The 23,835-nt window shown below is 42.4% G+C and overlaps 1 protein-coding gene and 1 long non-coding RNA gene across 10 annotated transcripts in view; both read right to left on the reverse strand.

Moving 5' to 3' along the window:
- LOC142830233 (uncharacterized) overlaps positions 1-22,673 on the reverse strand; it is a 41,420-nt gene extending 18,747 nt beyond the window's left edge. The window contains exon 1 of the long non-coding RNA XR_012905320.1: positions 623-22,673. This is a non-coding gene — a long non-coding RNA (uncharacterized LOC142830233). The remainder of the gene's footprint in view (positions 1-622) is intronic.
- Positions 1-23,835, reverse strand: part of ERBB4 (erb-b2 receptor tyrosine kinase 4) — a 935,749-nt gene that overhangs the window by 842,496 nt on the left and 69,418 nt on the right. The window lies entirely within an intron of this gene.

Genomic DNA, 23,835 nt, shown 5'->3' on the forward strand with positions numbered 1-23,835 from the left:
AAAACACCATCAGTTTGTAAAGAACAACATTCCCCATTACGTTACATAGGTTTTGAGTGTAACTTCCATAGAATACTATTAAACTTATATTCAAACCCTGGGTTTAACGCTTATTACATTCCATAGCACTGTTCTACAAGGGTCTTCGTATCGTGTGTTTGGGATCTAAATATTGGCTGAGTTGTATGCCCATTAGCTGCCTGGATAAGAAGAAGTGAGTTAATGTGAAATGGAACACTAGTTACTGCCAGGATCGGGTAAGAGGGCTTATGTATAAACCAATAGGTCCAAATTTGGAGGGGGAGGTGGATTTTGCTGGAAACAAATTGTGGGGTATGCAGTGGATGCACTGCACAGCCAGACCGTGTGCTGCTGAATATTAGTGAATTTAGTTGCACAAGAACCCTGTCAAGTAGGTGAACGTTATCTTTTGTTAAGACTGAGGAAAACAAAGCACATTTAAGTGGCTCACCTAAGAAGTCTTCCTAAAGCAGGGACTAGAATCCTTATGTTCTGACCACCAAGAAGATGCTACAGATATGTAGTTCCTCAATTTTCAATGGGGCCTACAACGGCACAGAGGTTCTACCACACAGAGTTCACTACACAATGGGGATCTTACCAGGCGTGGCTGACTTTCATACCATATCTGCTCAGTTTGGGAGTAAAAGGCATATTTCCAAACAGCAAGCTCTTCCAACTCAGCCTGGGATTGCACGGTCAAGCTGAGTTCTTCCCGTCTGGCACATCACACTCAATCACAGGGGTTCTGCAAGTCAAATGGGGAACTCTTTCACAGATACTAAAGCAGCACCATTGCCTTCAAGTTTGGTAGGTTGAAGCTCTCTCGTGTGGCACCTGTGGGACCTGACCGGTTCCAAACCAGAGAGTTTGCTTTACCACAGGAGCAACGTTTCCACTTCAACATTACCAACATTTCCACTGTGTAATGTGCTCTTAGAAGACATTTAGGGATAAATTAGAGCTAAGTAACAGCCCAGGACACTAAGCCAGGACTGGTGGCTGTGAACGAACTTTATGGGACCATGTGACACTTGGCCACACCCATGATAAGTCAACTGCCACCTAACTAAAATCATGCCGGACCACAGAGGTTGCCAGACCATGGAGTGCCAGACTAGAGAGTTCAACCTATACAATCACCATAAACTGAAGTTGTACTCTAGGACATAATGTTACCTGCTGAATAAAACTACCAGTGACAGTAAAGATGGAAAGAATCTAGTGCAGTAGAAAGATACACCCCTCTATTTGTAAAATGAGAAGAGTCGATGGAAAAACTGGTGAAATGAAAGGAATGTGGAATTACTCTGTCATTTTCTTTAATGTCCTTGAAATACTTAAGAGTCAGCTAAAAAGGTATATGGCTGGGTTTCTCTTTTGGCTTTCACAACGCTGCATAGCTATTTTTGTGCCCTCCTCATTGAATTGTTACTATAACATTACTCCACTTACAAGGACAAACATGCACCTAATATGCTACATTGACACTAAAGCAGTACTCTAGTGAGTCTTTTGATTCTGGAGCATTCCTGTTTCATTCCCAATAAAGTTTAGTTCAACATATTTTTTCTTCTATTCACGAAAAAATGTCTGCCAGAGAACATTACAGTAAGTTAATAGAAGTTCTGATCTTGTAATAAAACACTTGTTCTAAATTATAGCTCCTGCAGGAAACTTCTCTTCAAAATGTAATATGCTCATCAGGTTTTGAATATATTTTCATTCCTGCATAATCCACAGTAGTAAAACAAAATATTAGTCTCTAGCTAGAAAGGTGCCAAGATCTTTCTAAAACTAAATGTACTAGAAAGCACACAACAAGGACAGTAAATGATTTCAATGTCCTATCTTTTTGTATCTCCAAGTGCATTTATCACCATCATTATCCTCACTTCACCACACACAAATCTTTCCATCAAGCAGCAACACATTTGGCCTTTTGTCTCTGCATCAGTATATTTTTTTGTTTCTTTACTCTAATTGGTATCTCTCGAATTAAAATGGTAAGACAGAATTTCACCACATTATGAGCTTCACTTAGTGAGTATCTATGCCCAGTCACCTGTCCAATATTTATTCTGGTAACAAAAGGCATGGCATTGCATGAAAGTAACTATACTCTCCCACCACAGGGAATAGATTGGCTCCATCTCTTTGGAAACCATCTTCAAGAAGTTGAAGTCTACTGTATAATGCCTCCTCCCCATTCTTCCATTGACTAAATAAGCCTAAATCCCTCAGCCGCTCCTTGTATGTCATGTGCTCCAACCCCCTAATCATTTTGGTTGCCCTCTACTGGACCATCTCCAATGTGTCCTGGATGCAATACTTGAGATGTGGCCTCCCCAATGCCAAATAAAGGGGAATAACTCCTCTAGACTCACTTCATTTGGAACCAGAAGAATGCAAATCAGGCAGGAGAAAACAAAAAGGAAAACAATCCAGTTGTGTGCTAAATGTAAACTATTTAAAAAACAAAGGGAAAGCTTAAAAAAGATTGAACAAACTTTCTGAGCTTGTTTCATTTAAATTAAGATGTTTAAAAGCAGCATTTTTCTTCTGCCAAGTAAAATTTCAAAGGTCTATTAAATGAGTGTGCAGTTGAAGACTTTTTCAAGAACAACCATAATATTTGGTTCAGAATTAGGAACATTCCATTCCAGATAGATGTTGGTAACCCTCAGGTTCTACTGCATGTGCAAATTCTTCTGGGCCCTTTAAGCAGTAACTGTAATACACGTAATTAATAATAGTTGTCCAGATACTCAGCTGGTGAAAGTCAGAATAAATCCCAAACACGTCGGTGGGGCCAGACTCCCAGTTGCTATAAACTGGTCTATCTTCAGTGAAGACTTGGAACTATGCTCACTTTCACCTGTTAAGGATCTCTACCAACATTTCCCTACTAAGCCTTCAAAATAATTTAATTTTTTCAGACCCATGATACTATCTATCCTCTTTCATAGAACTGGAAAGGACCTTGAGAGGTCACTGCATCCAGTTCTGCCCTGAGGGCAGGGGACTAAGTACTGTCCCTGACAGATTTGCCCCAAATAGCCCCATCAAGGATTAAACTCACAACCCTGGGTTTAGCAGGCCAATGCTCTAACCACTGAGCTATCCCTCACCCCTTTAATTCACTTGGAATATGCCGCTCCCAAGGTTGAGATCTTCTCGTATTACCTAATGGATCCATTTATAGCATTGTCTCTTCCCTTTTCCAGCCTCCATTTTTTAAGGGTTAAAACATATCCCTGCCATTCAGCACTTGGGTATGAATTTGTTATACCAAAGAGTTTTCTACTCTAAGGCTCTGGCACAACCCAACCTTGAAAGTATAACTGATATGGAAATGAGTGTAATTAGCAGCAGAAATGATGTGTTATTCATGGGACAAGTCAGAGTGGTACATCAAGAATGGTTCCCTATCATGACCACACAAATAGGTGGTGGCTACTGAGCCATGTTTTAAAAAAAGGCACTTGCTTCTACATTTGGAAAGGCAAGGCAGGGGTGTGCATTTAAGCTAGGAGACAAGATAGTTCTTCCATGGCTCTGGAATGACAACATGATGAAGAAAATCCAAAAGGACTGTCAGCTTGGAATGTTATTTGTGTTAATCACAGGATCACCAGAATTCCATGCCAGAGATAACCCAGTCCATCTCCAGGATAATTGAGTGGTTCATTAGGGTGTTTCAAATAATACACTATGGAACTACATGGAAAAACAACATAAAGACCACGTCCCCACTTTGGAACAACACTTAGGCAAAATCCCACCTCTCGGCTTAAAATAGTCATACTTAAGCACATGTTTAAAGATGAGGGTGGGCCTCAGTACTGTCATGAATGGGGTAGGGTGGGCTCTCTGAGTAAGGGGTTGAATAGTGCCCCCCCACCCATTTTCTTGTAGATTCTTCACTAATGTGTTTTTTCCCCCCAACAGAGTTGAACTAGGGATAAATTTGATCTTCTGTGTTGGTCACCTCGGGAACCGGATCTTATCCGATTATGTCAAATTCCCCATCTTTACTATCGGCGTACCTCACAATCTTTCAGGTATAGGTTGAACCTCTCTAATCCAGCCCCTTTGGTACTGGGACCAACCCAAAGAATTTGCTGACCACAGGGCAGATCAACTTTGTCTAGCAGCATTACTAATACTTCCACTGCTTACTGGGCTCTTCAAAGATACCTAGGGGTAAATTAGAGCTAAACAACAACAAGAGAGAGCCAGGACTGATGGCTGTAAACAAGCTTTTTGGGACTGCAGGAAACTTGGCCACAATCTTGGTAAGTGGACATCTAGCTAAATAAAATCATACTGGACCATGGACGTTGCCAGACCAGAGTGAGATGGACTACAGAGATTCAACCTGTAATAAGTCTCCTGCCGTGTGAGGTATTTAAGTGTCAAAATACAGCTGGAGAACCAAAGGCACAGCACATCTAAATGACTTGTCCTAAAATTCCAATCAACCCAGATATATTTAGGGCCATGATTGCTATCAATCAAAGCAGATATATTAATTCGATTACCAACACAGTGGTGTTGGATTAACAGCTCCACACCTCAGTAACAGCTACTATGTTAACCTCACCCAGATTTTACACTTCATTCATGCTCCTGCGATGTGAAAAACCCTGGAAGGAATGACTTCCCATGGTCACCAGCTAGGTCTGTAACGGGGTGCAGTGAGAGTGCAATAGGGTGTTACACTGTCGTGTGCCTAAAATGTGTCTTCCCCTCCACCAGCCGCTATTACTGCATGTAATGGAAGGTGGGACAGTCAAACTCCATGACTGATCTACAGCAAGGGTGATATAACAATATGTTCTGCCTCAACAGAGCTGCTGCTATTAGCTGTGTTTTGATACATCCTTGGGAAGTCTGTTTCATTTTTAAGGAACAGTCCTTATCCTGTCCTCCCCCCAGTTGTACTGCTTTTCCTTTGGGGTAGCACATGTAGCTTAGGCACACTGGCAAAAATGAAAACTGCAAGTCAATAAATACACATGCATTAGAACTCACAGAAATTAAACTCATTTCACTAAATTATTAGCTAAACAGAAACAGTGAGACACTTAACCCTCATGCATGATTTACTAATAAGCTCCAATAAGCACTATTTATATTAATCTTATTTCTCACTCAAAGACTAAAAATAAAGAGAAACTACAAAAATTAGAGCCATATTTCCAACCAACAATTGCATCACTGGTGCATATGATAAAGTTGTTACAAATACGTATTGTCTATTGTGTTCTTCTTTCAATTACTTATTTGTGCTTTTTGTTAGCTGCAATTAATACAAGTGGGAACATATGCAGGGCTTGCTTTCTACCCATTCTCACACAGAGAAGAATACCACACCTCCATGATAGAACAGGGTCGCCACTGGGAGATGTTGGTCAGACTTGGTGTTATCCGCCTTTTCTCCAGGGTCCTGCACAGGGGACAGCTTTGGAATTCAACTGCACCTGATGGCTACCTTCTTGCCTGGCACTGTGAATCATGCAGGGTCCTGCCAGAACTAAAAGCATGAGCTGCAATAGCTAGAATGAAACTGCCTCAGTGAGGCTGCACACAGAAGTAGCAATACAAACACATGGAGCTAACTGCAGGTGTAAGCCACTAAATTACTCTCCAGGCCTTTTCAGGGCTGGCCCCTGCCTCACCAACATCGTGAGTGTTCCTATTGACTTTATGAATGGTGGCCAAGTTCCCACAATGAAGGCTACCAGGACATGTGAGAATCTTCACAGCCAGCTTTCACAAACCAAACTAGTATTGCTCTGGGGAGGAAGTATTTCCCATCTTGCATTGCTGCAGCTCCTCTGTGAGCATGACTTTCCACTGGTTTCGGGAGAGGGGAGGGTTGCACCTGGTTTTATGCTGGCACAATAGGGTTGCACTGATTTTCCGAGGGTACATGCTTAGCAATTTATTTTCAACAGGCCTTAAGGTGTCTCCAGGGAAGAATGCAAAAATGTAGGCACCCAAAATCCCCAGGCACTTTTCATAATCTCCTCAGCCTCTCTGGGCCTCAGTTGTCCATCTGTACAATGGAGATAATGTCACAGTCCTAACACACAGAGGTATCGTGTGCATTAACGTGCTACAGATTTGCCAGTCACTCAGATGACATGTTAATAGCGGCTATGTAAGTACCCAAGCGGCACTGATGGGTGACCCTTGAGAATGAAAGTAATTAGAGTTGGCTAAAATTCCACTGATTTTTTTTCCTCTACATGAATATTTTCATTGTTTTTCCACCAGCTCTCAAAACCCATATTTTCCTTCTTTTGAAGTAATGTAAATTAATAAGGTCCAACAGTAGCATTCTGGCTTCATTAGTAACTACTGATGGAAACAAGGGTTTTTATCACACACGCTCCAAAATAAGTTGCCAGTCTGATAACGTTTACACAGTGCTTGCTATTCGTATGGTAAATTGCTATACGAGGATTTAAAAATAATTTGTTTTAATGGTATTAAGACCTGGGGTATTTATCAATGGCTAATATTTTCATAAAGAGAAATGGAACACAATGACTGTGAAAGGGATATTGCTTTACAATACACGCTCTGACACATTTGTAATCTTATAAAAACCATCTGTCCTGTCAGGCTCTTATCATTTGGCTGCTGTTATCTTTTTAAGCACTTTTAGCACTTGATTAATTAATAATTGTTGCTCAGGTCATGCTGCTCTGCAAACTCCGGTGCCCTGAGTGCGAATCATAATCTGGTACTAAAAATTTAATAGGTGCACTGCAGTGATATCTGAAATGCACACCCCGCTGAGTGTTGAAATAAGTTTTTTTTTGCAAATCTAGTCCTTTTTTAATCTAAAAGGATAGATTAGGCTTCAATAATTCCAAATGCCACCAATAACAGTAATTAGCAGCTATGCTGGTGCATTGAGAGATTACCTGATAAGAATCCAATTAGTTTTTTTTAAGCCATCATTACACATTATTGAACTCTATTCTCTTGCAGTGCAGCGGAGTTCATTAGATACCTGGAGAAGCTGAAACAGTCAATATATTTTTTTTTTTAAAGGATGACCTCTGAGAAACTCACTTCTAGAATGTGTCCCCTCCCCCTCCACTCAGAGGAACTATTCATTTCATCCGCCAGCCTCTTCTTGCTTGTTCCTGAACGATTCACATGGACAATCGGGTCGGAGAAGAGCAGCAATGAACGACAGGCAGCATCTGTGAGCCTAATGGAAGAGTATTGTCTTCCCATGTTCTACAGCTTTGATTACTTTGTAAAGTAGACACTGGGTCTTTTATAATATACCATCCAATAAATTCTGCTGCCTTGAAGTTTACAATACATACTCTAACGCAACGAGAGGGTGAGGATCTCTTCACAAGGGAGGTTCCTTGAGACATTGACTAACTGTTAAATGAAACATATGGTCTAAAACAACGATATGTGTGTGTGCACGCATGTATGTGTGCACATGCGTAAGTGTAAAATTTTCTAAAAGCTCCAACCAACTGCCAGTATATTATAAACGTAGGATTTCTACATCAACTCTTCATGCCTTCCAACCTGCACTGTACATTAAACCAGAGGCATGGAACCTTTTTGAGTTGGGGGCCGCACCCAGATGAGAATCAGAAGACCAAAACCACCTCTTTGACATGGCCCCCGACTGAGAAGGAAAACACACTCCCCACAGTCCCTAGCTCATCAGAGTCTGCCCAAGATAGTAGACGTTCGTATGTTCCAGCCCTGCATGGGGATGGCTAGGCAGGTTCTCCAATGCTGGGTGAGAGCCTCGGGAGGCGAGTCCATGCAAGGTTCCCTATCCTTGCATTGAACCAAAGGCCCAGATTCTCACTTACCAGAAGTCCTTTGTACACTGCTTTGGTTGAGTAAAGGGGTCTTAGAGTGTATGCTCATCAGACCCACACTTAGAGCGAGGCAAGCAAGGCGGTTGCCACAGGCCCCTGGCTCCATCAAGCCCAAGTACAAGGGACTGCAGCAGGACCTGGCGCTGAACAAGCTGGTCACCTGCACTGCCATGCAGTTGCCGCTGTGGCTCCTCTCTGGCCTTCACGCAGGAGATGGCCACACCCTCCCGGCCAGCCTCTCAGCTCGGCACCCTGCCACCGCACCAGCTGGAGTCCCTGTAGTCATCTGGGCCCCAGTCTGGCTGCGTAGGCAAGGCTGCGGGAGCTGGCTCAGCCTGCGTATGTGTTGACAGCTCTAGTGAGCCAGAATGCAGCCGAGCTGCTCGCCTTTCTCTGTCTGCCACAGATTGTGTTTCATCCATATGGTGGGGAGAGTCACACAACTCAGCAGAGAACCTGGCCAGTGTATTGTGCAATGCATCCAGCAAGTGACTTGTGATGGCTGCGCTTGACTCTGTAACCCCTTAACTGGGTTTGACTTCAACTACAGTATCCACCCGTCAAGCTCCACTGTCACGGTGCCACCTTGGGCCCTGCAAACTCTTTGGCTGGCCTGCCTGATGCCTGTTGCATTTAAACGCACACTTAGACCTTCTGAGATTCCAAAGATAGGAGTGCAAAGTTAAAATCAGGCCTTAATTTCAAACCAGACTGCATCCTCTGTGAAACACAGGTGGAGAAATATCAATTAGCTTCGGGGTTTTCCTGGTAGCATACAGAATTACATGTGGCATGGCAGTAACAGTAAAGCAAGAGCATATGAGAACAAAGGGTTCAATGTCTGATGAAAGGAAAAAATGTGCCAAAATATTGGATAAAGAAACCTATGAAATATCAGGAGATTTTATGCCAAAAGGGAGGGCTAAGGCATTACTTTTCTCTCTCATTTTTCATCATCAGCAGCAGCAACATGAACCACCCAATACCCCGATCCTGCCACCTGTTCTACAGTTGTCAGAGTGGTCCTAAGAGGGTGCAGGCACTAAATAAGGCTCACAAGTTTGGAGTTGCAGTACTTAAGGGCTTGTCGACGCAACAAGTTACTGCATGGCAAACCAGGGTGTGAATCTATGTGTTCTAACTGGACTTGCAGTTATCACATGTGGATATTGTGACAGAGCTCTGGCACTTTTAGTTTGCTAAAACTACAGATTAGCCAAAACTTTGAGCTCAAAAAAGAGGCCAGTGAAAACAAGAGATACCCTTAATTGAATGTTCATAGTAATGTTCATATCAACATTAATAAATGGAAAAAATGAGATGCCACCCTCAGTCCACAAGAGGAAAAAACACAGATATCACCTTATATAGAAGTTAGCCTAAAAAGTTTGGTTGTAGAAGTGTCAGAATTGCAGCCTCTTCATGTGGGATGTTTAATTATAATGGCGTGCGACTGAATAAGTAAAAATCCGGACCCATTTCTAGCATCGAGCTTGGTACGTTCTCAGGTAATCACTACCACCAATGGGACACTGGCTGCGGTGGCTCTTGGCTACCAGAAAATGAGCACATAACCTGGGAAACCAACCAGAGAGTGTCTTGAGACAGCTTGGATAGAAAATGTAACATTCTAGGAATTACAGCTGGCCAAATCCTCAGCTGGGGTAAACTGGGGCAATGCCACTGAAGTCAATTATTTTTTCCAGATGAGGATTTGGCCCAAGGAGCTTAGAAAGTGGAGTCATAGTTATGCTATGATAAAGGTACTTCCTAAAGCACATTTTTCCCTCAGCTAGAGGGGTCTAGTGTCCTTAATTTTTTATTCTGAATTTCCGCCCTTGTATTACATTATATACCAATTATCTTTGTTCCCACATAAAAATGGCAACATGGAGACTTCAATCAGGACTGACTGTTGGTGGGGTGCTTCCCGGAAGACACCGGAACAGAGAGAGGGATAAATGTCCTGAACTGTCCGTTATTGACAGAGAATTAAAGCAATAGTTTTGTCATGTCCATCCCACTCCACCCCAGATTTAGTTCTGGTGTTAAACTATGGGAGAACCAAACCAAATCTACGATGTGTTACATTTAGTTACAATAAAAATAACAATTCATTTTGTGTCCTAATATGGATCTGTTTTTCGTCATATAAACTAATTTTTTAAAAGAAATTTAAGGGGAGATTGACTGTTACAATGTCCATGGCTCAGTAAGTTCAAAGAGCACAAAGAACGGACAAGATTTAAATAATTTAGAGCATTCAAGTTGTTCATATTTTTTTGGTCTCAGGAGAGAAGAACTTCAAAGAGGAAAAAATAATGGATATTACAGATTTCCATGTAACAAGCCTCATGAGAACAAACCTGGCATAAGAGTAATAACAAATGAACTAAATTATTGGAATAACTTAACCATTTGACCATTCTTTCTGTTGGCTGGCATTAGTGTTACTTGTTATAGCTTTGCCAGCCACATCAGATGTGGGGCTAGTTGCAAAGAGTTTGCAACAAACAGATATTTCCAATGGGTCTGAAAAAATATATTTGCCTCAAAGCATTCAGGATCTCAGCAATTCACAATTCTTTGTCTTAACTTGGTTATCACTTACTAGAGAAAGAGGAGGGCAAAGATTAATAAAAAAATCTGGCAGAACTAATTTAAACCCAATCACTTGCTACTAGCTACCCATTTCTTCTCAAGACAAAATAAAAATAATAATAAAAAGACTCTGGACTCTATTTTTTCATTTTTAGCAGTACGGTAGAACCTTAGAGTTGCAAACACCTCAAGATTGGAGGTGATCCCTTCATTTTTTTAGTAGTTGACATTTAACACAGTGCCGTAATGTATTGCATACTTCCAGTTCCAAATAGAACTGTGGGGGTGACCAGTCAGTTTGTGACTCTGGGGTTTGTAGCTCTGGGATTCTACTGTATTGTGTCTCAGTCTCATGCCAGCCTAAAAAGCAGTCTCGTAAGGTCATGTCAGCATTAGTACTTACCTCAGCACAACTCTTGTAGCTAAGGGGTATAAGAGAAACATCCAGAGTAACATCCATGACATTACTTTTGCCAGCACTCATGTACTGCATCAGTGGCAGATGCTCCCCCACATACGTAGATAGCTACCACCACTTGGAGAGCTGGGTTTTTTATGTTGATGGAAGAGATCTTTCCCAATCCAGCTGTGCCACTTGAAGCTTTTAAGTACAGACACAGCATAATGTGTTAACCAGTTCATTATCAGCAGCAGCATTAGTTTGGGACAAATTATTCACATGAAAAGTACATGCAACGTATTTCTCTCCCTCTCTTTTGTTTGTGAATCATCCACAAATTAAATTGAGAACCTCAAAAATTATAATGGCATCAACCAAAAACAATGGAAGACTGCCAACCTGTAGTTAATAGGAAGTAAGAAGGATTTTTTCTAATTATTCCAAAACAGTACAGTTTCCAAAAATGAAGGAGTTTTCTGATACTGCCCATGGTCAAAGACAGATACCTCATTAGATGGACCTGAGTCAGCGTAGCACACTTTTTTTTGTTATTTGGAATTATCAATGAACATTTTGGGCGGGACTTGCAAAAGCACCAAGCCTTGTGCCCATCATGCAATGCAATCCACTGTATATTGCTGACAAAAACATTTCGTGTCTGCAGATGACAAAGTAGACAGAAATTCTAGATAACTATAGTTATTAAAAAGGGAGAAATCAAATCTTAAACAAAAACAGTATTTGAAAGACAAGCAAATTGGTAAAAAAAATGAATTCAGGCCAGTTTTGGAAGAGTTTTCTGACCCATAACTTCACAAACATTCCTTAATGAATTATATATGAGATGTGTCACTTAATCCAAACAACTTTACATTTTCAATTTGATATTAACCTCTACAAAAATTGGAGTTCGGAAGTCACCACTTTCAAATCAGATAGTCAAAACTACTAGTTTATGCTCTCAATGTAATGACACTAAGATAAAATAAGTGGCGGAATTATATTAAATATCTACCTAGCCACAGAGGATTGAAAATAAGATAATCAGGAAAACAGGGCAATAATCAAAAGTCTTATGTCTCATACTTTGATAGGCAAATCTGTCTAGGCAAATCTGTCTATGCCAGAAGTATTTTAATGCCCCGTCAACAGAAAGGGAATTAATATTAAAATGATCTCTGGGGAAAGACATAACCTCCTACCCACAGTCACATCACAGGACTTGTGCCGTGTTTTCAAAGGGCTTCTCAATCCAACTTCCCAAGGGATGTCTTTAAACTATACTGAAGCCATGCTGATATTTGCAGGGAAAGAAACATGGAGGAATAGAAACACCAATGAAGAGGAGGTCGGAGATGGCAAGAAGCCACCCCGGGGTGCTGCACTGGACAGTTGGGGGCACGCATACACACCCTGCCGCAAGGCAGCAGAGAACCATTGAAATTATTGGGATTGAAAGGCATAAATAAGGAGAGAACTTCTCGAAAAGCATTTAAGATGGGAATAAAAATGAAGCAGATTGCATCAAGTAGCATGTGTCCTCCTCAGTCAGTCTGTCCTGGGAGTAGTGCACCACAGAGGCAGTGTAAAGCTCTGGGCTCTTTTCTTTAATCTATAAAAGATGCAAACTTTAAAAAAAAAAAAAAAAGAGAGAAGCAGCCCATGTTTGTACATACACAACAGGCATGGGCATTCTTTGCTGCATCCTAGGAGAAACCAGGGAGCCAAAATAAAGAGTTTAGAAAACCTAGAAATCCAAGAGTTTGCTATTCATGCTTTTTGAGGAAGATAGGAGCTGGCCTCTTTTGTGGTGCTGGATCATTTTCATTGTTACATTTGCTGCATTATTTATCTGCACCAGAATTTTTCAATCTGGTAAGCCCAGGTAAGGGTCGTAGAACTTCATAGGCTGCTATTCTCCACCCCTCCTCCCTGTTTGGACTTTTCTAGCATATGACCAGTAAGAGGATAGTCTCTCTCTTTTCCAGCTTGCCTCTTTACCTTACTGTTTTAATATTAACACGGATTTATGGCACTCATCTACTTAGGTCTCTGCTCTGCCCAAAGTTCTAATTTTATCTTCTTAGCTCAGTGGTTTTCCAACGACAGGTTGTGACCCAGTTCTGGGCCATGGAATTTCAGGTACAGTGGGTCAGTGCTGCAAGGGGATCAGGTGACCAGCAGGGGTGCTAAGGCAGCTACCCGCCTGTCCTGGCTGTGTCCCAGAAGCAGCCAAAAACAGTTATGGCTTCTAGGCGTGGACCGCTAGCTCTGCACTTCTATTGGCTGGGAACCTGCTGCTGGCTGCTTCTGGGTGCAGCAAGATCTGCGGTGCCAGGAGAGGCAGAAAGCTGCTTTACCCCCGCCCCCCGCCCACTGCACTGTAGACCAGAAACCGCTCAAGGTAAGCCCTTCCTGACGAAGCCCTATCCCCCTCCAAAGCTGGAGCCCCCTCCTACAGCCCAAAGCTCCCAACCTCAGCCCCACCCAGAGCCCATACTCTAGTCAAATTATGTTGGGTCGTGGGAATCAACACATTTCTTCAGCTGTGTCATTTGAAAACCACTGTGTTAATGACTATGAGGAGGAATACAGGGATTGATTTTTTTTCCCTCCACGACCACTGAAGGTAAGGACAAGTAGTAATGGGTTTCATGTGGTCCAGTGATACGTAAGCGCACACAATGAAAGACTAAAAAAAATACAAGAGCAGGTGTCCAAAAATTCAAGCATTGTGGCTTATAAAACTACAAAAAAACCTAATGCTGTGCATAATTATATGCTGTTGGCCATGATATTATCCAAAGCCATAGGCCCAATGTCACGGGACAGCTGAATTGTAGCCCAGGGGTACATGCATGAATACAATATGGTACCAGTTTACATTCCTTTCATTTCTGTCTCATTGCCCCAGGGCCTCTCTGTGCACCATGCCTGCTAACTTTATAGATGATGCAGGGAATGGGCAGCTTACAAGTAAAAGGAAAGAGTTAAATACAATCAGAACAAGAATGACACTGTTCCCAGCACCGCGTTTGTGCATTGCATGGATTGTGAACCTTCAAGTCCCTTTTTTTAGTTTACTAGGTGCAGAAACCATCATTCATTCTGCTGTAGAAAAAAAAATTGTGGGGGGGGTTCATGACTAGGCAGAAAGGTATGAAAGGAATGAGAAGGAGAAGTTACCATACAGGCTAACTGACCTTTCACGAACTATGCATAGTCAACTGTTTCTAACATGCAGAGTTGTTTTCTGTGCTCTGTGGAAGGGGAAGGGGAAAGAGGCAGGAGGAAACCCAGATCACAAGTTATTCAAACTGGGACTGATCACTGTCAGAATGGATAAAATAGTTGGGAAAAAATAGTGTGAACATTTTAGAAAGAAAAGGACACAGGTCAACATGTTCAACTATGTCTATACTGGGAGGGTTTTTCAAAGTAACTTATTTTGAAATAATGACTCCTGAAATATTTCAAAATAGGCTTATTCCCCAAGGAAAGCAGGACTTACTCTTTTGAAATAACCAGTCTCTTATTCCAAAATAACGGGCTCACCCGTGTGCTGGTTCGCTATGTTATATAGGCAAATATAGTGCCTATCTATAAGAAGGGAAATAAGAACAACCAGGATACTACAGACCAGTCAGTTTAACTTCTGTGCCAGGAAAGATAACAGAGCAAGTAATTAAGGAAATCATCTACAAACACTTGGAAGATAATAAGGTGATAGGCAACAGCCAGCATGAATTTGTAAAGAACAAATGTCAAACCAATCTGATAGCTTTCTTCGATAGGATAACGAGTCTTGTGGACAAGGAAGAAGCAGTGGACTTGGTATACCTAGACTTTAGTAAGGCATTTGATACGGTCTTGCATGACCTTCTTATCAATAAACTAGGCAAATACAACTTAGATGGGGCTTATTAAACTTCATCCTATTTACTTCACCTGTAAGGTGGGTGCATAACTGGCTGGATAACCATTCCCAGAGAGTAGTTATTAACAGTTCACAATCCTGCTGGAAAGTACTAAAAAGTGGGGTTCCGCAGGGGTCTGTTTTGGGACCGGTCCTGTTCAATATCTTCATCACTGATTTAGATATCGGCATAGAAAGTACTCTTATTAAGTTTGCAGATGATACCAAGCTGGGAGGGGTTGCGACTAATCTGGAGGCTAGGGTCATAATTCAAAATGATCTGGACAAATAGGAGAAATGGTCTGAGGTAGATAGGATGAAGTTTAATAAGGACAAATGCAAAGTGCTCCACTTAGGAAGGAACAATCAGTTTCACACATACACAATGGGAAGCGACCGTCTAGGAAGGAGTACAGCAAAAAAGGATCTAGTAGACCACAAGCTAAATATGAGTCAACAGTGAGACGCTGTTGCAAAAAAAAAAAAAAGCAAACATGATTCTGGGTGCATTAACAGATGTGTTGTGAGCAAGACACGAGAAGTCATTCTTCCGCTCTAGACTGCACTGATTAGGCCTTAGTTGGAGTGTTGTGTCCAGTTCTGGGTGCCACATTTCAAGAAAGATGTGGAGAAATTGGAGAAGGCTCAGAGAAGAGCAACAAGAACGATTAAAGGTCTAGAGAACATGACCTATAAAGGAAGACTGGAAGAACTGGGCTTGTTTAGTTTGGAAAAGAGAAGATTGAGAGGGGACATGATAGCCGTTTACAGGTAACCAAAAGGGTGTCACAAGGAGGAGGGAGAAAACTTGTTCTATCCTCAGAGGCCAAGATGAACAAGTATTAAAGGGCTTAAACTGCAGCAAAGGAGGTTTAGTTTGGACATTAGGAAAAAGTTCTTACCTGTCATGGTGGTCAAACACTGGAATAAATTGCCCAGGGAGGTTGTGGAATCTCCATCTCTGGAGATATTTAAGAGTAGGTTAGATAAATGTCTATCAGGGATGGTCTAGGTGGTGCTGGGTCTTGTCATGAGGGCAGGGGACTGGACTGTATGACCTCTCGAGGTCCCTTCCAGCCCTAGTATTCTATGATTTCAAAATGAGGAGAAATATTATTTCAAAGTAACTCCCCAATGTAGACAAGCCCTTAGTTATCAGTGATTAGAGGTAACTCATGTGAAGTTCCCAAGGGGCCTGCTTCTCAGAAAAGATTGAGCACCCACATTCTGAGCATAAGTTTCTTTTCATGTTATATGGCTAACCCATCCAGCCCTCTCCCCGCCAAAAAAAACCCAAAAACAAACAAATGAACAAACAACAACAAACCACTTTGGAAATCCCTAACCCCTCACCCTAGCAGCAATGTGAAGTTTTGAGGTCAGTGAAGATAATTTTCTTAAGGTTCAATTTACTGATTGGCCCAGATTACAATGTTTGTATCTGGATCTTGAAAAGCTCAGGATTCATCAGACCCAAAGTTTTTGACTCACTTTAATAGGCAAACTGAGCACTACCCTTGCCAGGACTGGGTCCCTGAATAAGAAAAACCAGGGCAAGAGAGTCCAACTGGTCTTGATTTCAGCGTGAGAGGGTTAGCAAGGCAGTTCATCATAACTGTCACACCATGAATCCTTTGTCTGAAGCAGATCAAGAACTGTAAATAAACTCCCAGGGCAATAGGTATCCTAGTGTGGTCTTTAATCTGTCAAATATGATAATTGTTAGAACACTCTCGCTACTCCCTGGCTTGCAAATTAATCACTCAGTCTTATCAGCAAGGCACATCTTTTTATTACAAATGCTTGGCATATAAAATATGGCTAACAACAGACCTATGATTTCCTCTCAGACATCGCTGTTTTATAGGGCCATGACTGCATATAAAGGAACTGATCCTGATAACACAACAGAGCACACTGATGACTGACATGACTGGTGCTACTGAAGTTGCAGAGGATCAAAGCTGATAATACAAAAATTAAAGAGATTCATCTTATGCCAAAACACCCAGCTTTCTAAAGATTCCTGATCTGCATAGGTAAAGCACCCATCAAGAATGCACAGTTTAAACTGAACAAATTGATTTGTTTTTTATGGGTAGCAGAAATACTTTGCATTGCACGTTACTGGAGGGGTGTGGATTCTCTTCCTATGGGATTGTGATATAGTAATGTGTGGGCTCTTCCTATAGTGGAAAAGCTTTCACAATGATTACGTACATGTGAGACGAATCAAAAAGTTATAGGTATTTTGACATTTGGTCACACTTTTTAGTGTACTCAGAATAAAGGGGCTCCCCAGCTAACAAGCCTGAATCTTAATATTCAACAAACCAGTTAAATTGATCCTGAATAGGTAATAAGTCATGGGCATTCATGTTTTATTGGTTCTTAATAAAATGTTTCTAAAACCCTCCAAGTCATTCATAAAGACTAGTCAATACAATTATCCCCATTTCACAGATGGGTAAACTGAGGCACAAGAGGAGAAGAAGAGACTTGGGCCCAGAGTCATGCAGCAGGCTAGTGACAGAGCCATAAATAAGTCACCTGAGTCCTAGTCCAACTCACCATTCCTAGGCCACATCGGAAACAAAGGCAATGCAGCACACCAGTCATGATTTCATAGACCTCTGTCACAGCCCCTCTTAGTCATCTCTTTGGGACTGCAGGTTCCACTTGGCAGTTTTATTAATCTCTCCTCAGGGGACATCTGGTTCCACACCCCTTATTGTTTTTCTTAGGCGATCATCTTTTCTAATTTCAATGCTTTTTTTTTTTTGAGATGGGAAACATCTGCACATAGTTAAAATGCACTTCATTAAGTAACTGACCCGTCAAAACCTATTTCAGCGGTTACACAGGGTGCAACAGTCAGCTCCCCAGGAGGCGGTGTGCGAAGGGAGCCGGCTTTTAAGAATGTTCCCCAAGGACTCCCAGAGCCCTTTCTTGAGTGGCAACATTTAATTTAGGCCCCTTTGTTTCATAACAGACACCATAAACTCCCAGGCAAGGTGGGGGGAAGGGCAGGCCCTCTGGCAGAACAGACAGAGCTAGGGTAGGCAGCCCTCAAAGCCACCCTAAGCTCGGCACATCCCACAGCCCTCAGAGCCACGAGGCGCACCCAGCATGCTGCTACAGCACTGATTCAAAGAGGCCCAGGCTGCCACAGTAGCAGTGGCTGGAAGCCCTGGTCCCTTTGAATCACTGGACCCCAGGACAACTGCCCCCTTTGCACACTCACACTCACACTGCAGTTTTCCTGTCAGCTGGCCTGTACAAGTCTTAGGTCTAGATCTATATCTGTAACACCTTCAAGCTGCAGATATTCAAAGCAAATGTTCTGCTTTCTCTTATGGCAAGGGCCATTTGTGAATTTCAACCTGGGATGAAATCTCAAACAAGCTCAAGGTTCAGCAGTGTTTAGACATGAAGAGGTTTCAAATCCACCTATTTCTACTTTTAGGAACAAATCAGTTGCAATGCCTAGCTAAAGATCAGAGTCAACTGAAACAATCTGGACTGCAACCCTGCCACAATCCAAGCCTCTTCCAAGAATCTGAGACGCCTGTGAAGGATTAACTTGAGACTCAGGAATGGGCAGGTTTCTCCTTGGGCATCATGTTCCTAAGCCTGATTTGCAGAGGGACCCCAGCGCTCCCATACTTTTTCAAGGTAACGGGCAAAGGAGCAGCTCTCTCTTTGTTCACCCTCAAAGTTTGGTGGGGAAAAAAATGTTTCTCTTTGAAAAACACAGCAACGTATTGAAGGAAGAAGCCAAACAGATGAAGCAGATTTTCGGAAAGTGTTTTCTGTGCAAATTGCAGCAATTGAATCTTGCTAACATTTTGAGAGTCCTCATTTTCTGTTACAAGATTGTTTTGATTTTTAAAAGATGGGGAAAAATCTGTTCAGTTTGTGGTTAAATAATTTTAAATGCTTTGATGGCAGTGAACCCAACACAGATAGAACTGCTAATCTACAGAAAGATCTAGCTATTTTACCTCTTCAAGGCTTTATAAATCTGATTTGGTTCATTCCACCAATCAGATGAAGAGCCTTTGTTTAGCTCATCTTTTTCTTTCGATCAAGAAAATCACCTGCATTTGCATTTCTTCCATACTTAGCAACAACATTTTACATATGTGGACTATCGGGGTGGGAGGAGGTAGACAAGTTCGTAGCATTTAAAATGAACTCTTTATTTAAGAGTTCAGTCCAGTTTATACCTCTCCTCACTTCTGGCCTCTGTTTGACCATCAACCCTGCAGTCAGGTCCCCAAAATGATCTTAAAGCAAACTTCTCCCGATTTCACCTACTGCCAAGCTCCTTCTCCTTAACACCCATTCTTCCTGCTGGCCACCCTCCTGCCTGAACACGATATTCCAGATTTCACTAACATGCAAACATTTCTTCCGGGCACTGTCCTCTTTCAACTCACTTGTGAAATGATTCTCCAACTATCCTTGACTCCTTCAGCTATCTCGCTAAATACTTTTGCTATCACCACCCCATTGCCTTCTTCCTTCTTTCTTTCCAACCAGACCAAAAGAGCATTTACAACAGTTGTCTGGATTCCATCCAGTCTGCATTCCTCCTTTTCCTCCTCCACATCAAGGAAGCCATGCCTTTGAAGGGTTCTAAACCTTTTCAACATCATGTCAGGACCTTTTCTCTAGGCTTCATTCTTCACCTCCAACTGCCACTGATATTGCAGGCCTTCCCCAAATTTTACAGAATCATGTCCTCATTCAGCTGTCCCAACATGGTCCTCTGTTTGGTTGTTCCTCCCATGTCTCTTTGGGTGGCTAAGAACATAGGAATGGCCATACTGGGTCAGACCAAAGGTCCATCTAGTCCAGTATCCTGTCTGCCGACAGCAGCCAATACCAGATGCCCCAGAGGGAGTGAACAGAACAGGGAATCATTGAGCAATCCCACCCCTATTGCACCCCTTCTCAGCCTCTGGCCAACAGAGGCTAGGGACACCATTCCCACCCATCCTGGCTAACAACCAGTGATGGACCTCACCTCCACGAATTTATATAGCTCTTTTCTAACTCTGTTAAAGTCCTGGCCTTAACAAAACCTTCTGGTGAGGAGTTCCAAAGGTTAATCATGTGCTGCGTGAAGTACTCCCTTTTGTGTGTTTTAAACCTGCTACCTAGTAGCTGTCCTTTCTGTACATGTCCCACAGAACTCGTGCCCCACCACTTTTTTCCTTTTGCATTCCCTCATCAAGTCATCAGCATCATACAAGAACATTGCTCATTTACTTTACTTCCAACTCTCCCTTCTCCTTTCCCAGAGTCAGTTTTTAAACTCTCCTGGCAGGGATAGTTTGTCTGTATACAAGGTGCCTACAATGCACCAGGATGCTGTGGTATTATAATACTGAGAGTTGACTCCTTTTTCACATGCTAGCCCATATTATATGATCCAACTGAAAGGCACTGATGAGCTTTTAGCTAGGAAATGCCAGCCCAAGCAGATACCCCTTCCAAAAGCTCAGGGCCCAATGGCAGCGGTGCTGTTGGAATCTATTTGGGATTTCACTGAGAAGGTGAAAAATGTCAGCTGTGTTGTCAAACAAATAGGAAGCCTATTCTGATAAACCGTTAATTCACAAAGAATAATTAATTAGCCAACATTTTCCACATACATTTGAATTTTGTATTCCTTCTAGACGTGCCCCCGTCTTCTCCATGGAGACATGCCCTCTTCAATGCAACAGATGCTCATAAGCCGAAATGGGGCTTGAGTCTTCACGTCCTTGCACTTAATATCGTAATTTACACCACAGCAAAGAGCTTGTCAACACTTCCAAAACTCTATGCTCCAATTCCTTGTGCATCAGCAGCAGCATTTTCCATGGGCTCTGCTCTCAGTTTCCACAGGGGTAAGGCAGAGCACTGAAATCCTTTAAAGTATCTGCTGCAGACACAAGACAAATTAAATTAAGGAAAAGGGGTGGAGACAATTTCCTAGATATTGATGAGCATCCACAATGTCTTTTTCCCAGTACAGCTGAAGTATTTGGAGAACTGCACAGCATAAGGCTGAATTAGTTGTGCAGTGATAAAGCAATGGCCAGTAATACCACAGATTCCCATGCATTCCAACTTTGGTTTTGCTAGCAACCCAACCAAACCTGCTCTGTGTCACTGGATTGCTGGTAAAACAGAGGCTGCTTTGAAATCCAAAGCTGTAACAGTACGATGGTACAATGCTAAATATCAAAAGAAACGGGCCATCTGAATTCATGAAGAAGCTGTAGATTTAGGTAAAGGCAATAGTCATCATCCAGAGCAGATTAATGAACATAAAATTATGCCAAAATCTGACTTATTTTCAGATATGATTTTTAGAAACTTTGAGTTTGTGCTTTGTAAATCCCATGGCGCTTCTTTCGTTACCTCTGTGCTTGGGTAGCAGCAGAATATTGGAGAAAGGTAGGGGACAAGTGTGTCTCTAGAATTCTCCAGTGGCAGAACGCATTCATTTTAAAAGTCAGAGGAGTTTCATTTAGTTTCAGAATGAGGAAGTCCTTATCCTAATTACACTGTATGTGCTCTATTGTAGCCATATTTTAAATGCCAGAGGGTGCTCCTTCTTTAAGAGTTATATTTACATTCACAGCACTCTAACATCCAACTTTGTGACAAAAGTATGGATCTCTTCCCCTTAATCCAGCCCGTTTATATAACTCCGGGCTGTATATTGCTGGCTGGGAATGGTCCTGTTATGGTGGATTTCTCTCTGGCAGAGTAAGGTCCGAAGAGCTGGTCCATATGTCATGGTAAAAGAAGCTGGGAGAGGCTATTTTCAGAGGGTGGGAAGGAATCTGCAAATGCCGTCTGGCAAATCTGAGTTGGTTGAATGCCCCTTTGTCATTTCCAGACCTAAAGGCTGAATGGAAAGAACGGCAAAGTTTTATTACAATTCCTTAATGCCTCACGCTGTTAGACAGCAGACATTGTGGAAAACCTAAAAATAAAATGGAGAAAGAAGTCTGGATCTATTACAGCAGGGCCCATACCTTAAAGCGGAGGTGAGTATTCATTCCAACGTAAACATGGATTCAGTTGGGCTAAAGCTGCATCTCTTTTGTAAACAGTGCCATGGCCATGTTTAACTCTCAGAAATGCTCACAGAGCTTAAACCTTAACCCTGTAATAGTCACATTCAAGGTTATGTATACGTTAGGGGAGAGCGCATGGGAAAGCTAGAGGGAAAAAAAAAAACACAACACAAGTCCCCATGTACCTTGCTAGAGCCCTAGAACAGCATACAAGCCAAACAATACTAGTATGGTTATGCGTGACTGGGGAAATCAGGAATTTGAAAATATAAACTAGTCCCCGTGAATAAACGATCTTTCCAATGATGGGTATATTGAGCACTCTACACTCAGTTTCCCTTTGTCTCTGTCTCGCATACGGATGTTAAATTGTGGATGATCAACTAATCCATCAACTACTATATTAGTTGATGGGCTGGTGGGAGCCAAAACTGCTTAGTCCTGGTTTGTGCCACCCTGGGAAGCTAACCCCACAGTGGTTCTGCTGCCCAACTCTTAATACAATTAAACTGCAGAGCTGCAACGGGTAGAACTGCAACGGGGCTCCCCCCACCTGAGAGCCAGCCCCTCTGCACCTTTGACTTTTAAATGAGCCACTAGGTTCTTACTATATTTACAAGGCAGAGCACCTCAGCGCAGACCAGACGCGAGCCGGCAATCAGCTGTCCTGGCCGTGCCTGGGCCCAAACCACTATGGCTCTGCTTTTTAAATGTAGAGCCACAGCAGCCTGGGACCATGAGAGAGCCAGGACAGCTGACTCCTGGCTCGTGCCCCATCCCCCTCTGTGACTCTGCCTCCCCTGTCTTCCCCCTTCCCCTCCCGCATAGATGGTGCTGGGAGGAAACTGGATTTTAAGATGGTTTCCCCCAGCACCAGCTTCTGCTCCCCTCTTGCTGCCTCTGATACAGAGGCAACAAGGAGGTAGGAGAGAAAGCAACTAGTCGAGTAGTGACTTGACTACTCGATAAACCTAAACTTATCGCTTACATTCCTAGTCTCATAGCTAAGTCTTTTGAAATGTTTATCATTTCAATAGCAATCATTAGTCCTTTTCATCCTGTGTACCGTAGACTGAGAATATTTGTTAGACTATATTAACATGGGCAGAGTAGATAACAGATACATATTCCCATGTAAATTGCATAGTCACATAAAAGTACCAATTTAAAATATACACTAAGTATTTTCATTGACAAAGTATTCATATTCTGTACAGACCCGTGCCCCTCAATTACAAATGAACTGGGTTCGTGCAGATTAATACCCATGAGAAGACAATGCTCACAACCAGCTAGGTTTTACTTTTGAGGCATTTCAATGATGATATTAAACACACCCACCACAAAGCAAACACTGCTGCTCTAAACTGTAGCTATTTGCCTCTACATAATTGAAAGCAAAATTGACTCAATTTAAGCTATAAAGAGTTAACACCAGAATACATTTCAGAAGCCCCATGTGCTAGACTCATTCTGCCTTGGGAAGAGATGGTGCCTCCAACTCCCCTCAGCTCTTGGATGAGCTGCACCAGACCAAGGAGGGCACAGCTTGTGCAGCCAGAAGTTGCAATGATGGAAATTCACCCCTATCAGCCTCCAATTGTCTGGTTCACTTGGAGGTCAGGCTCTTACCTTAATCTATGCACCCCAGATGATCTCACACAAGGAGGTAGTGGCAGCACAACACAATCCTAGGGTTGGAAAAGACCTCAGGAGGTTGAGTCCAACCCCCTGCCCAAAGCAGGACCAATCCCCAACTAAGTCATCCCAGCCAGGGCTCTGTCAAGTGGGGACTTAAAAACCTCTAGGGATGGAGATTCCACCTCTCCCTAGGAAACCCATTCCAGTGCTTCACCACCCTCCTAAGGTGTGTCTAGACTACAGTAGGCTTTTTTCGAAAAAACTTCACCTGCACCTAGACTGCAGCATTTCTTTCAA

This window comes from Pelodiscus sinensis, chromosome 7 (assembly GCF_049634645.1).
Source record: "Pelodiscus sinensis isolate JC-2024 chromosome 7, ASM4963464v1, whole genome shotgun sequence".
NCBI lineage: Eukaryota > Metazoa > Chordata > Testudines > Trionychidae > Pelodiscus > Pelodiscus sinensis.